The 14,026-nt window shown below is 34.9% G+C and overlaps 2 long non-coding RNA genes across 2 annotated transcripts; both read left to right on the top strand.

The window, feature by feature from the left end:
- Nucleotides 1–3,426: 3,426 nt before the first annotated feature.
- On the top strand, nucleotides 3,427–6,043 carry LOC133733003 (uncharacterized). The gene is made up of 2 exons (XR_009857447.1): nucleotides 3,427–4,545; nucleotides 5,314–6,043. It is a non-coding gene; the product is annotated as an uncharacterized LOC133733003 (long non-coding RNA).
- Nucleotides 6,044–10,688: 4,645 nt separating this feature from the next.
- LOC133727923 (uncharacterized) lies at nucleotides 10,689–13,375 on the top strand. Its single transcript, XR_009855439.1, has 2 exons — nucleotides 10,689–11,877; nucleotides 12,646–13,375. It is a non-coding gene; the product is annotated as an uncharacterized LOC133727923 (long non-coding RNA).
- Nucleotides 13,376–14,026: the final 651 nt, after the last annotated feature.

The raw sequence follows: 14,026 nt of genomic DNA, 5'->3' as shown, positions 1-14,026 counted from the left end.
TTTGGTTCGTTGTAAGGATTTGACATTCACTGAATACCGATTCCTATTTGTTTAGCTGCTCTGTAATAGTTCTTCAAGTAAGCAATTCCTCATGAATTTTTCATTTTCTTTTTTACCTTTCTGTCACAACAATTCAAAGGATGTTGGTCACCATAAAGAAATTCAACCTGCTCAAGCCTGAATGTAGATCAAACGATTGCCCATAACTATTAGTGACGCAACCATTTTACTCTAGCCATAACTCTTTTTTCTCTAACTTATTTTGTAGTTGCATGCATAAGATCAGTTCTATTATTTACATGTTATTCAGCCAATTTAAGAGTAGGGCAAACATATAATCAGATGATGGTCTGGAATTGAATAATTCGCTTAGGTTTTGTAAGTTTTGATCTATTGTTTAGGTGTTGTAAGTTTCAAACTATAATTTGATGACAATTGATTAATTTGTATTGTCTCTGTTACTTGTTTGCTTTCAGTTGTTTGTTGCAGCCAATCGAGTGCTGGAAGACAGATTAAATGGAATAAATTGGAGGTTTAGGAATCCCATAAAGCTTTTCTCTGAGAGTCAAGTAGTGTGCTGACACTTTGAGAAGCTTAGAGACTGACAATCCAATAGTAATCGACTTCCAATGTTGTTCGATGTGTTAGGCATGAAGCCTACTAGGTTTAATTTACTAGCAAGTGTAGTCCTTCTAATTAAGGTTATCTATGAGGATGTATTCTTTTTACTTCTTTTAGAGAGTTACCATGCAAGAGGTTTGAATACAAAGGTGGAGAGCTAAACCACCAGTCAAGAGTATTGTTTTGTTCTCTCAATGTCCGTTAGAAGTAATGATACTGTGATTTTTTATTCGACAGAAACAAAAACGAAGATCAGCATGCAGTAGAAGAAAAAGAAAAAAAAAACAGAGAGTTAATAACAGACAAAAGTAGAAAGTAAGAAATCACTAACAACATTTTTTTTTTTGTCTTTTTCCTTTTATTTTAAAAGAGGATTAAAGGGTTTCACTCCTGCCTCCATGGTGACTCGAACTCATGACTTCGTACATAGGTAGTGGGTGCTCTAACCACTGAGCTAACATCACTAACAACATGAAAAGGCATAAACTAAGACTATCTTGATTTGATCACATTTCAAGAGAAAAAAATAAGTGCTGAAATGACAGGAACAATGAGACCAAAAAAGACTTTAGGGATACTCATAAAGAAGGCAAGTCAAGTAAATCAAGCACATTAGAAGTCTTTACCATTTTGAGTATACATTTTATTTTAACTCCACCACTACGTACCCAAAATAAAAAAGTCCGCTCACCTCAATTGTCTGACCCTCAACTTAGATTTCTACCAACTATCCATCGTACCAACACCAACCATAATAAGGGAAGAGACTTTAAGGATTTTGCTCTGAAAAGCCAACATAACTTACCCTATTCCAACACCTATAACTGTCATGATATCTCGAAATGGGAGGGAGGACATTTTGCACATGTAAACTGTATATTTCAAAAACCAAATTCGCACAAGCGATCGTTGCCCTGTCACATGAGCGTGCAAGAAGGCTAAAAAAAAATATAATAAAAAGAAGAAAAAAAAATTAACAAATCGCACGCGCGAGCGCGGCCCTTCCTCACGAGCATGACGCGTGCAGGAAGGCTAGTAAACTATAAAGTATAAACTGATAAACATTATTTTTAAAAAAAAACAAAAAGTTTTAGGGTTAAGATATATGGTAATTTATATATATATAAAAATAAAATAAAAACCGTTTTAATTGAAAATTATGTGTCGTGGATAGGAATGACAGTAGATTATAGAAGCATTCAAAGTTACTTTAAAAAGATGCTTTAAATAAAAATCACAAAACAGCAGAATTTTTTTTTTTTTTTTTTTAAGTCATAGTAATCTCAAACTAGCTCTTACCATACATGCAATTACTCTAACTTACTTTTACTTTTATCTTGCTACCTTTTTCTTTTTCTTGAGAAAACTTTTAGAGAGCTTCTATTGGGACCTCTAAATCTGCTCACTTGACATCACTCTATTATGAATTATTAAATGACATATATAACCTACTATAAAATTACTATTAAGGACAACAATTATACCAAAAAAATATTACATTTATTTTATATAGACTTTCCAATTCAATAATATTAGATTGTATTCCTTATTATTTTCCTTATCTATTTTCATTTTCCAAATTATATTTTAATAGATATCACTACAAATCATTTTTCATAACTATTCATTTTCCAATTTCACTACTCATTAAAGCATTCATATATATTTAATAAGAATCAAATATATAAAAATGTATTAAGATCATGTGACATAAAAATGTATGATATATATGTTGAACGCATATTGGTGAGGGAAAACAAAATAATTACTCTTATGATTTATGACCTAAATCTAAGTCAATCCATTATATTTGCAAAAAATAAAAATAAAAATAAAAAAATAAATAATTAATCATGTGGTACAAAAAATACAGAAAAAAAAGGGACAATGATAAAAGAGGTCATTTTAAAGTACCTTATTATAATTCAGATAACACAAATGTCTCCATGATAATTAAGGTCAACTCTTTACAACCTGACACTAAAAATATAAATAATTACAGCTTATGCCATCCTCTCTCTCTCTCTTCCCCGATCTATTTCAGTCTCTTAAGTCTCAACTAACTTCACTGCCATGGCCCCTTCGACACCGCCGACGGCATCTACGACGTCACCTGGTCTGAATCTCATGACTCCCTACTCGTCGCCTCCATCACCAAGGCCTCTGTCAAGCTCTACGACCTCGCCTTCCCGCCGACCTTCAACCTCGTCCACTCCCTCATCAGTTCTACTCCTGCTTCATGTATGGTTCTCTCCACCCTCAATATCTATTAGCACCTGTTCACAAATTTCTAGCAAACCTTCCCTGATTCATTATGGGGAGAAAGAAGAAGTTCATCGACAAGAAAAAGGCAACTTTCCAATTAATCTCCCGATATTCCTCCGATGAGTCCGATCCCAAAGACGACGACTCACCCGGCGGCGACCGAGTCTTCATCCAACTCTCCAGCAACCCAACAACGATCCTGATTTGATCTTGGCCAACGCGCCTGAGGACGAAGAAGGTGACAACTATTACGACCTCGCTTTCGAAAACTCTGTGGCGGTGGCTCAGCCCCTGCTGGAGAAACAACTTTGATAATTTAGGTGAGGAATATGCATTTGCATTAAGAAATAATGCATCTGAAATAGATATAATAAGTAGAACAACTTTTGTAAATGTGCTGGATTGTTTTGAGTAGAGAGAGTTAGATTATGTTTCTAGGAATTAGCAATCATCATTTTATAAGACTGTAAGTAGTAAAGTATAACCAGATCAAATTGTAAATTTCCTTGTATTCGAATTCATGTTGTTTGAATATTGATAGGAGCATTTTAATGTGGTATTTTAATAGTTAATTCCTCACATTTTGCTTAGTTAATTCCTTAACGAATCGATTTTTAACTCAATTTCTATTTTCTTAGGTACATTGGAGTAAATGATGGTGAAATAAGCATTAGGTCCACACTTACCTATAAATGGTGGAGAAAAATGGAAATGTACTAAAATGTCAATTTTACACATTTTCCTACTCCGGCTAGGAGAAACCAAGCCAAGCAAGGAAGAAGGAGCGGCCGCCGGACCAAATGAACTTCAAATGAGCTGAAACTTTCCAGATCCATTCTAGACAGCCCAAGGATCATTTCTTATGAAGAGTGCAAGAACTTTTGTTGAGTGGAAGGCCTTCAAACAATCAGCCCAATTTTCTACAGAAGCAAAACTGGAAAACTGGACCTGTAAGAGGTCCAGCAGCATTTTCGGCCCAACCACATGGAATAAAAATCTGAAATTTTACCAGGGTGATCTACACTCATAATGGAACATTTTTTATGAAGAGGTCATAGTGAAATTGGGAATGCTTGTTGGAGAAATAATTGAAGGAATAAAGGGGCAGAAACTGATCTAAAAAACAGCTCAACATCACATGTTCATGTTTCCTACCCACATGAAGAAAGCTAGATGCTTTTCTCTTTTTCCTTGGATATATTTTTCTGCTCCAATAGATCATCATCACTTCCATACTTCTACACCTTCATGCCTTGCTTTCATTTCATCATTACTCCATCTTTTCCATATTTTACAAACCACTTTCATTATTTTTCTTCCATTTATCATTTCACTCTTCTTTTTCTTCCCTATATAAACACCTTCTCCTCTCACTCTAAACATGATTCCTTCATCCATTCCATCTTCTTTGTCTCTCCATTTCCTTTCCATTTTCCCACAAAATTCCTTCATCCATTTCATCTTCTTTGTCTCTCCATTTCCATTCCATTTTTCTCTCCATTCTCTAGTTGCAAAATTCTGCGTTTTCAAGTAAGAAGAAGAAGAAGAAGAAGAAGGAGCCGGGAATATCATATCCTCCATCGTCCACCTTGAAGGCTTGCTTCCAAGATTCAAGATTTCAACGTTTCAAGCACTCCATCTCCATCTCCAACTCACGGTGTAATTCATTCTTTTTCCTTATTTAATTTTGTAGGAATTTGTTTCTAGTTAACAATAACATTAAGGGCAAAGTTTAAGCCCAATTTCTATGTTTGAATAAAAATTGTGATTTCTTTATGTTGATTTTTATGTTGCTTATGTGAGATTGCTTAATTGATTTTGGATTATGGAAAACTTTTATATGTATGTGTTCTTTGATGGCCAACTTAGGATATATGCATGTAATTGGTGCTAGATTTAAGTAGTAAAGGCTTTGGACAAAAGTCGAAATCAATTAAGGAGGATTGCAAATAGATGGACTTTTTCATACTAGGTTGTGCACTTTGGTTGACATCCTTTCTTTGTTCTTCATGCATTGAATGTGTTCTTGATTAGCTAGTTTTCTAGACTATGATTGCATGTTCAATAGGTTTAATTTAGGTGCTTTCACTTAGATTAAATATTCAAGGAAAGTAAAATATGGGAAATCATTTGCTTCGAATGTTTCACATGGTCAACTTATTTCTCATGACATAGATAATCAACTATAGGAATTGTAATTGGATTTCATTCATATGATTGTAGTTTTGATCTTTGTTTCTTGTGTTCCACCCATGTATATGTGTTTTTACACTTTCTTTATTTCATTTAATTTTAATTCCAATTCTATAATCTCAAAACCCCCCTTTTTATATTAACTTGTATATATTTTTATTCTTTATTTTATTTTTGTACATAATACTTTTTACTTTATTATTTTAATTCTTTATTTGTTTTTGACAATGACAGGTGTACCCTCAATCCCCGGAATAGAACGATCCCTATTTGCTTATACTACTAACGATGTTTTCAGGGTTAAATTATGCGCTTGCTTTGAGCGTATCAATTTTTGGCGCCGTTGCCGGGGATTGAAAAATCACTTGTTTTTGTTTATAATTGTTGTATATAAACTGTTTGATACTTAGTTTAAATTAACTAGGTTGTTTTTTTTATTGTTGAATACGAGGTTAATTGTGAGTTGTAAATTAAAGAAGGAATAGGTGAAGTCGTGTTTATTAATATTGGCCTAAACCCCTTATTGGTACCTAGTTCAGGTCCCTTAAGGTTGAGGGCGGCCTTTATTAACATTCATTGAACTGTCTAACACACTTAGGACCTTTTACATCCTAGTAAGAATATCCTATGTGAGATGGTGTCTAGGAAGGGGATAACGTTCATGACGGGTTTTTGAATCCAGAAGTGCTTATAAATGGGCCTAGCTCATGCCAAAATGGATTTTTCCTCTCGTGTTCACCCTCCCCTACCTGGCCATTTCAGTAAGGTTGCCCAACGGATGTAGGAGGGACTTTGTGTCTAGACGACTATACTTGGGCCGCACGTCCACTTGATTTACCGCTTGGAATTAGATTTGATATCAATAATGTTTATAACAAAAGAAATACTTGTGCATACTCTTTACGTGTAAATTATTTTGTTGTTTCACACTTTATACTTGTAAAAATACTTTTTACGTTTTATACTCACTTGTGTACTTAACTTGTGTCTTATGTACAAAATACTTGTTAATTATACTTGTAGTTTGTAATTCATAGTTACTTGTTTATTTTTTTTTTTTTTTGTATTTCTTTGTTAATATTAAGTTACTAACTTTATTTAATGTAGGTACCGTCTGGCTGCAAGACGTAAAATACAAGCGCTGCTTGGGAGGCAACCCAATTCAGAATATAATCAGATTTGCTTTCTCTTCCCCTTTTACTCCTCCATTTTCTTTTTGTTTTAGTAGTTATTTTCGTAAATTCCATCCCTATATGCTTACTTATTTCATTGCATGCTTTTAATTGATTACATAGAGGATAATGCAATATTTAAGTGTGGGGGAAGGGATTTATATTTTTGTCTTTCATTTTGAATCCTATAAATATTTTTGTCTTTCATTTTGAGTCCTATAAATATTTTTGAGTCCTATATTTAAAAAAAAAATAATAATAATAATAATAATAATAAAAAAATAAAAAATAAAAATAATAAATAAAAAAATAATAAAAAAAAAATAATAATAAAATAAATAAATAAATAATAAAAAAAAAAAATGCATTCATTCAGTCTTATTAAATTCAGCTATTTACAAAAAAAAAAAAAATAATAATAATAATAATAATAATACTCTATACTAAGCCATGTCTGCATCTCTGTAGGAGTTGAGGCTGAGCTCAAGGGAAATGTGAGAGCCACCGCCATAACCGCTACCTCTCTCGGAAGTAGTCTTCATGATGCCCAAGATGTCCTCACCATGCATGGGGAACAATGGAAGGGTTTCAATCTCCTGGTGATCTCCTCCTCGTTGTTGCAGGGATGTTTGTCCTCCTGTTGTGTCAAAAGAGTTGTACTGGTATTAGTGTTGAAGTGTGAGGAAGAATATGAAACAAAATTTAAATCAAGAAATCCTTCATTACCAGTAGAATCGGTGGAACCAAAGTTGAGATTAATGGATCTACCATCATCAGTAGAACTAGTGGACCCAAAATTGATGTCAATGGATCCACCAGCTGGCCCAAAATTGATGTCGATGGATCCACCAGCACCAGTAGAACCAGCTGGCCCAAAATTGAGATCAATGGATCCACCAGTACCAGGAGAACTAGTTCCCATGGGCACTTGAGCAGCCTGATTGCACCTCTTCATCTGCTTCTCTCGAGCCCTGACATTCTGGAACCAAAAATAAATGTTCTTGCCCTCAACATGTCCATACTGGTTCAGCTGGAGACAGATCTCGTGAATATGCTCTGTAGTTGGGCGCGTAACTCCCTTGTCGTAGTAAAGATCCTTGAGGATCCTTATTTGATCTGGAGTAGGAACCCACCTGGCACGGCTTCGCCAGAAATCTGTGTTGGCACTACTCCCGGCTGCTTGGTTGTTTCCTCCATCCTCGATTTGTTGCTGGGTTTGTAGCTCCATCAGTTGCAGAGTTCGTGGTTCCATGGTGATGGGTTGAGGGGATGTGAAGATCGAAGAGTAAAGTTGTCGAGTGTTTGAAGGAGTTGTTGTTAAAGGGATTAAGGATGATGATGGTGTGTTGGAGATCTGAAAGTTCAGAGGAAAGATGGGATTGAATCAACTAGATGGGAGAGAAGATCAGAAGAGAAGGATTGAATCGAAGAAGAAATATTTTGAGTTTTGAAAGAAGAGGAAAGCTGAAGAGTTGGGAGAGAGGGGCTGGAACTCAGGAGAGATTTTCGTTCCTTTGGAGTGAACAGTTGCGCCCTCAGAATGCACCTATTTATAGAGCGAGGTGAGCAGATCTCCACCGTTGGATGGACGATTCCTGTGATTCATTCTACGCGTTGGATTAAAGTCGCCCTGAAACCCGGAAAAGTTGTTGGCGCGTGGAGAGCGTGTAAGGGGACCGAGGGAATCTCGAGGCGCTGTGGCGGACAGCTGTAGCCGAAAGCAGATTTGACTGCCGTAAATCACGGAAGGGATAAGCCGTGACACAAGTGGGCCGTACTTGGGCCTGTCTCGGATCAAGGCATCACTGTAGCTGTGGGTGGAGGCCTGATGGGCCGAGTTTCTGAAACAGTTTTGGATGAGTTGGGCCGGATTTCTGTAACAGTTTTGGATACGTTGGGCCGAGTTTCTGAAACAGTCTTGGATGTTTTGTGCCGAATTGTTGAAACAGTTGAAACAGTTGGTTTAAATAAAAGGATTGGTATGGATAATAACGTGAGCAGCCGTGCTCGAGTGGTTGAGTGTAAAGTTCGTGTACAAGAGGTCTGAGGTTCGAACCTCGCCTCTCGTTTATTTTTATTATGTTCGTTTATGACATAATAAGTATAAAATTTGTACACATTATATTAAGCACAGCTTGTGCTCCAGTGGTTGGGGACAAAGGTTTCGTGTAGCAGGTTAAGGTTTCGAACCTTGCCTCCCCCGTTTTTTTTTTTATTTATGTCACTCCATCAGAACCCTCCTCCGAAGGCTGAAACCAGCAAGAAGGCTGCCACTCGCCCGCATACCGCTCCTCCAAAGGAGTAAATGGAGGTACAAGTCTAGGCTGAAAGACTTTAAACATTAAGCGCTGCATGGGAGGCAACCCATTTCAACCGTAGCTGTGGAGGAGCCATCAACGCAGATTTGCTCTCTTAAACTCTATCTCCTCTATTACTATTTTCTGATTGTATCTTTGTTATTTGCGTTTTTAGTTTTTGTTTTTAGGTTTTCTTGAGTTAATCATTCCATTCACATGATAATTGTTCATTGCATGCTCTAACTTGTTTAACATTGAGGACAATGTATGATTTAAGTGTGGGGGGAAGGATTAATGCTTGTAGTTAGTTTTTGTCATAAAAAGAAAAGAAAACAAAAAAATCGAAAAATGTCAGAAATATAAAAAATTTCGTTGCTTTTGTTTTTGTTTTGAGTCTTAGGATGCCTTTCAACTGTCTGGGATGATTCTATATCTCTGAAATCATGACTAAAAGAGGATCACAACATTGAGATGATTTTAAACATGGTATTCTTTGGTTAATTGAGATATATGAAAAATGTGTGCCTTGTAGTGGATATGGATTGCATGACCTTGGTACAGAATATGAGCATGTTAAGATGAGTTGTGATTCATAAAGCCATGTGAGATAATTGAACCATGTCCCTTTTTCTTGGAGTGAAATGAAAAATATATTCTTAATTTCTTGGCGATGTTTTGATGATCTCATTATTCTTTCATCTTGATTGACTGCTTGCCATAGATTAAGTTTAATGGACTAGAGAATGCTAGAATTCGCTCTTGTGCTTGTTGAGACGTGATATCAATACATGGCCCTGATTCTGGAAGGGATAGAGGTTCTCTATGAATTACCACCATTGCCAAATAAACTTGTGTCCCCATTTGTGCCCGTTGTGGGACCCCCCTAGATAAGCCCATTTGAGCCTACATTAAGCCTTTTCGTTCATCACCCTTAAAATCCTTAACCATGAAGCTTAGTATAGTTACAACCCTACCCTTTGTTCTAAGGACTTAGTGGAGCTATCTTTTGAGACATACTACATGGGTTTGGTGCTAAGGATGAAGATTGAGAAGAGGTGAAAGTTCAAGTGTGGGGATAGACTTGTCCATAAAGAAAAAGATATGTTGAAGCCGTGAAAAATGAAAAGAAAAGAGAAAAATTGTGTACGGCTAAAAAGAAAAAAAAGAAAAAAAAAATATATGTTTATGGACTTTCATCCCCCATACTTAGTGATTTTGGAGTTTGCTTTGAATTGAAGGCCCACTACAGAAAAATTTGGCCTTTGTCCATTTCACTAGAGTTCAAGGGAAGTTTATATTGAAGATTGGGCCCAACATGAAGACATTTGGCCCTCTTATATTACCTCTATGGGGAAGTGACGTTTTTGCAATGCCTTGGTGAAATATTTCGAGATCTCTACATTCATATGAGCTCTACTAGGTTTTTAGGACACTTTGATAATCCTTACCTTTCATTTCTTTAAACCTTGAGCCTTAGCCCCATTACAACCTTTGAGAGGACCTTCTTGATCCTTAAGATGGGACAGCCTTTGATGTGGAGATGAGTTACAAGAGTTGAACCTATGGCTTGGGTCCATTCGTGCAAGTAGTTGATATCCTTCATGAGATCTTTTGAAAAAAAAAATTATATTCACAAAGTGCTTTTCGTTTCTTATATGTGAGCTATTTGACTGCCTTAAAATATGTTCTCTCACATATAAATGAGTGATTATAAGCTTTTAAGCATTGCCTTGATCTGAGAGAAGAAAAAGTGGATATACCTTGTGAGGATATGAATCATACTTGTCTGAAGCATGCTAAGCTAAACCCCAATCACCATTATTACAACCAAGTCCTACTTGTGTATGTGTGGATCATATGTTTTAATTAACTCTCGAATGCTTAACATTGATTCTTGGTTGAGTGCTAATCTTGGTGTTGTGAAAGTAAGAGATTTCTGAGACAATATGTTAAAGGGCAATAGAGGTCTTTGTGATGTCAACATCTTGGTCTTTGTCTTTGAATTTACTCTTTTATGTGTGACGTTTTTTTTTTCTTTGTGTTTTGCTTTGTGTTTTACGTTTTTGGTTTCTTTGAGTCTTTGTGTTTTTGTTTCCATACTTAGTCATTTTTTTCGTTGGTTTCTATGTTTTGTGTCATAGTCTTTTTGGTTTGTTAGTTTTTGATTTTGCTAAGGGACTAGCAAAAGCTAAGTGTGGGGGAATTTGATAGGAGCATTTTAATGTGGTATTTTAATAGTTAATTCCTCACATTTTGCTTAGTTAATTCCTTAACGAATCGATTTTTAACTCAATTTCTATTTTCTTAGGTACATTGGAGTAAATGATGGTGAAATAAGCATTAGGTCCACACTTACCTATAAATGGTGGAGAAAAATGGAAATGTACTAAAATGTCAATTTTACACATTTTCCTACTCCGGCTAGGAGAAACCAAGCCAAGCAAGGAAGAAGGAGCGGCCGCCGGACCAAATGAACTTCAAATGAGCTGAAACTTTCCAGATCCATTCTAGACAGCCCAAGGATCATTTCTTATGAAGAGTGCAAGAACTTTTGTTGAGTGGAAGGCCTTCAAACAATCAGCCCAATTTTCTACAGAAGCAAAACTGGAAAACTGGACCTGTAAGAGGTCCAACAGCATTTTCGGCCCAACCACATGGAATAAAAATCTGAAATTTTACCAGGGTGATCTACACTCATAATGGAACATTTTTTATGAAGAGGTCATAGTGAAATTGGGAATGCTTGTTGGAGAAATAATTGAAGGAATAAAGGGGCAGAAACTGATCTAAAAAACAGCTCAACATCACATGTTCATGTTTCCTACCCACATGAAGAAAGCTAGATGCTTTTCTCTTTTTCCTTGGATATATTTTTCTGCTCCAATAGATCATCATCACTTCCATACTTCTACACCTTCATGCCTTGCTTTCATTTCATCATTACTCCATCTTTTCCATATTTTACAAACCACTTTCATTATTTTTCTTCCATTTATCATTTCACTCTTCTTTTTCTTCCCTATATAAACACCTTCTCCTCTCACTCTAAACATGATTCCTTCATCCATTCCATCTTCTTTGTCTCTCCATTTCCTTTCCATTTTCCCACAAAATTCCTTCATCCATTTCATCTTCTTTGTCTCTCCATTTCCATTCCATTTTTCTCTCCATTCTCTAGTTGCAAAATTCTGCGTTTTCAAGTAAGAAGAAGAAGAAGAAGAAGAAGGAGCCGGGAATATCATATCCTCCATCGTCCACCTTGAAGGCTTGCTTCCAAGATTCAAGATTTCAACGTTTCAAGCACTCCATCTCCATCTCCAACTCACGGTGTAATTCATTCTTTTTCCTTATTTAATTTTGTAGGAATTTGTTTCTAGTTAACAATAACATTAAGGGCAAAGTTTAAGCCCAATTTCTATGTTTGAATAAAAATTGTGATTTCTTTATGTTGATTTTTATGTTGCTTATGTGAGATTGCTTAATTGATTTTGGATTATGGAAAACTTTTATATGTATGTGTTCTTTGATGGCCAACTTAGGATATATGCATGTAATTGGTGCTAGATTTAAGTAGTAAAGGCTTTGGACAAAAGTCGAAATCAATTAAGGAGGATTGCAAATAGATGGACTTTTTCATACTAGGTTGTGCACTTTGGTTGACATCCTTTCTTTGTTCTTCATGCATTGAATGTGTTCTTGATTAGCTAGTTTTCTAGACTATGATTGCATGTTCAATAGGTTTAATTTAGGTGCTTTCACTTAGATTAAATATTCAAGGAAAGTAAAATATGGGAAATCATTTGCTTCGAATGTTTCACATGGTCAACTTATTTCTCATGACATAGATAATCAACTATAGGAATTGTAATTGGATTTCATTCATATGATTGTAGTTTTGATCTTTGTTTCTTGTGTTCCACCCATGTATATGTGTTTTTACACTTTCTTTATTTCATTTAATTTTAATTCCAATTCTATAATCTCAAAACCCCCCTTTTTATATTAACTTGTATATATTTTTATTCTTTATTTTATTTTTGTACATAATACTTTTTACTTTATTATTTTAATTCTTTATTTGTTTTTGACAATGACAGGTGTACCCTCAATCCCCGGAATAGAACGATCCCTATTTGCTTATACTACTAACGATGTTTTCAGGGTTAAATTATGCGCTTGCTTTGAGCGTATCAATTTTTGGCGCCGTTGCCGGGGATTGAAAAATCACTTGTTTTTGTTTATAATTGTTGTATATAAACTGTTTGATACTTAGTTTAAATTAACTAGGTTGTTTTTTTTATTGTTGAATACGAGGTTAATTGTGAGTTGTAAATTAAAGAAGGAATAGGTGAAGTCGTGTTTATTAATATTGGCCTAAACCCCTTATTGGTACCTAGTTCAGGTCCCTTAAGGTTGAGGGCGGCCTTTATTAACATTCATTGAACTGTCTAACACACTTAGGACCTTTTACATCCTAGTAAGAATATCCTATGTGAGATGGTGTCTAGGAAGGGGATAACGTTCATGACGGGTTTTTGAATCCAGAAGTGCTTATAAATGGGCCTAGCTCATGCCAAAATGGATTTTTCCTCTCGTGTTCACCCTCCCCTACCTGGCCATTTCAGTAAGGTTGCCCAACGGATGTAGGAGGGACTTTGTGTCTAGACGACTATACTTGGGCCGCACGTCCACTTGATTTACCGCTTGGAATTAGATTTGATATCAATAATGTTTATAACAAAAGAAATACTTGTGCATACTCTTTACGTGTAAATTATTTTGTTGTTTCACACTTTATACTTGTAAAAATACTTTTTACGTTTTATACTCACTTGTGTACTTAACTTGTGTCTTATGTACAAAATACTTGTTAATTATACTTGTAGTTTGTAATTCATAGTTACTTGTTTATTTTTTTTTTTTTTTGTATTTCTTTGTTAATATTAAGTTACTAACTTTATTTAATGTAGGTACCGTCTGGCTGCAAGACGTAAAATACAAGCGCTGCTTGGGAGGCAACCCAATTCAGAATATAATCAGATTTGCTTTCTCTTCCCCTTTTACTCCTCCATTTTCTTTTTGTTTTAGTAGTTATTTTCGTAAATTCCATCCCTATATGCTTACTTATTTCATTGCATGCTTTTAATTGATTACATAGAGGATAATGCAATATTTAAGTGTGGGGGAAGGGATTTATATTTTTGTCTTTCATTTTGAATCCTATAAATATTTTTGTCTTTCATTTTGAGTCCTATAAATATTTTTGAGTCCTATATTTAAAAAAAAAAAAAAAAAAATAATAATAATAATAAAAAAATAAAAAATAAAAATAATAAATAAAAAAATAATAAAAAAAAAATAATAATAAAATAAATAAATAAATAATAAAAAAAAAAAAATGCATTCATTCAGTCTTATTAAATTCAGCTATTTACAAAAAAAAAAAAAATAATAATAATAATAATAATAATACTCTAT

The sequence above is a fragment of the Rosa rugosa genome, chromosome 2, assembly GCF_958449725.1.
Source record: "Rosa rugosa chromosome 2, drRosRugo1.1, whole genome shotgun sequence".
NCBI lineage: Eukaryota > Viridiplantae > Streptophyta > Magnoliopsida > Rosales > Rosaceae > Rosa > Rosa rugosa.
This window is presented reverse-complemented; position numbering and strand designations above follow the sequence as displayed.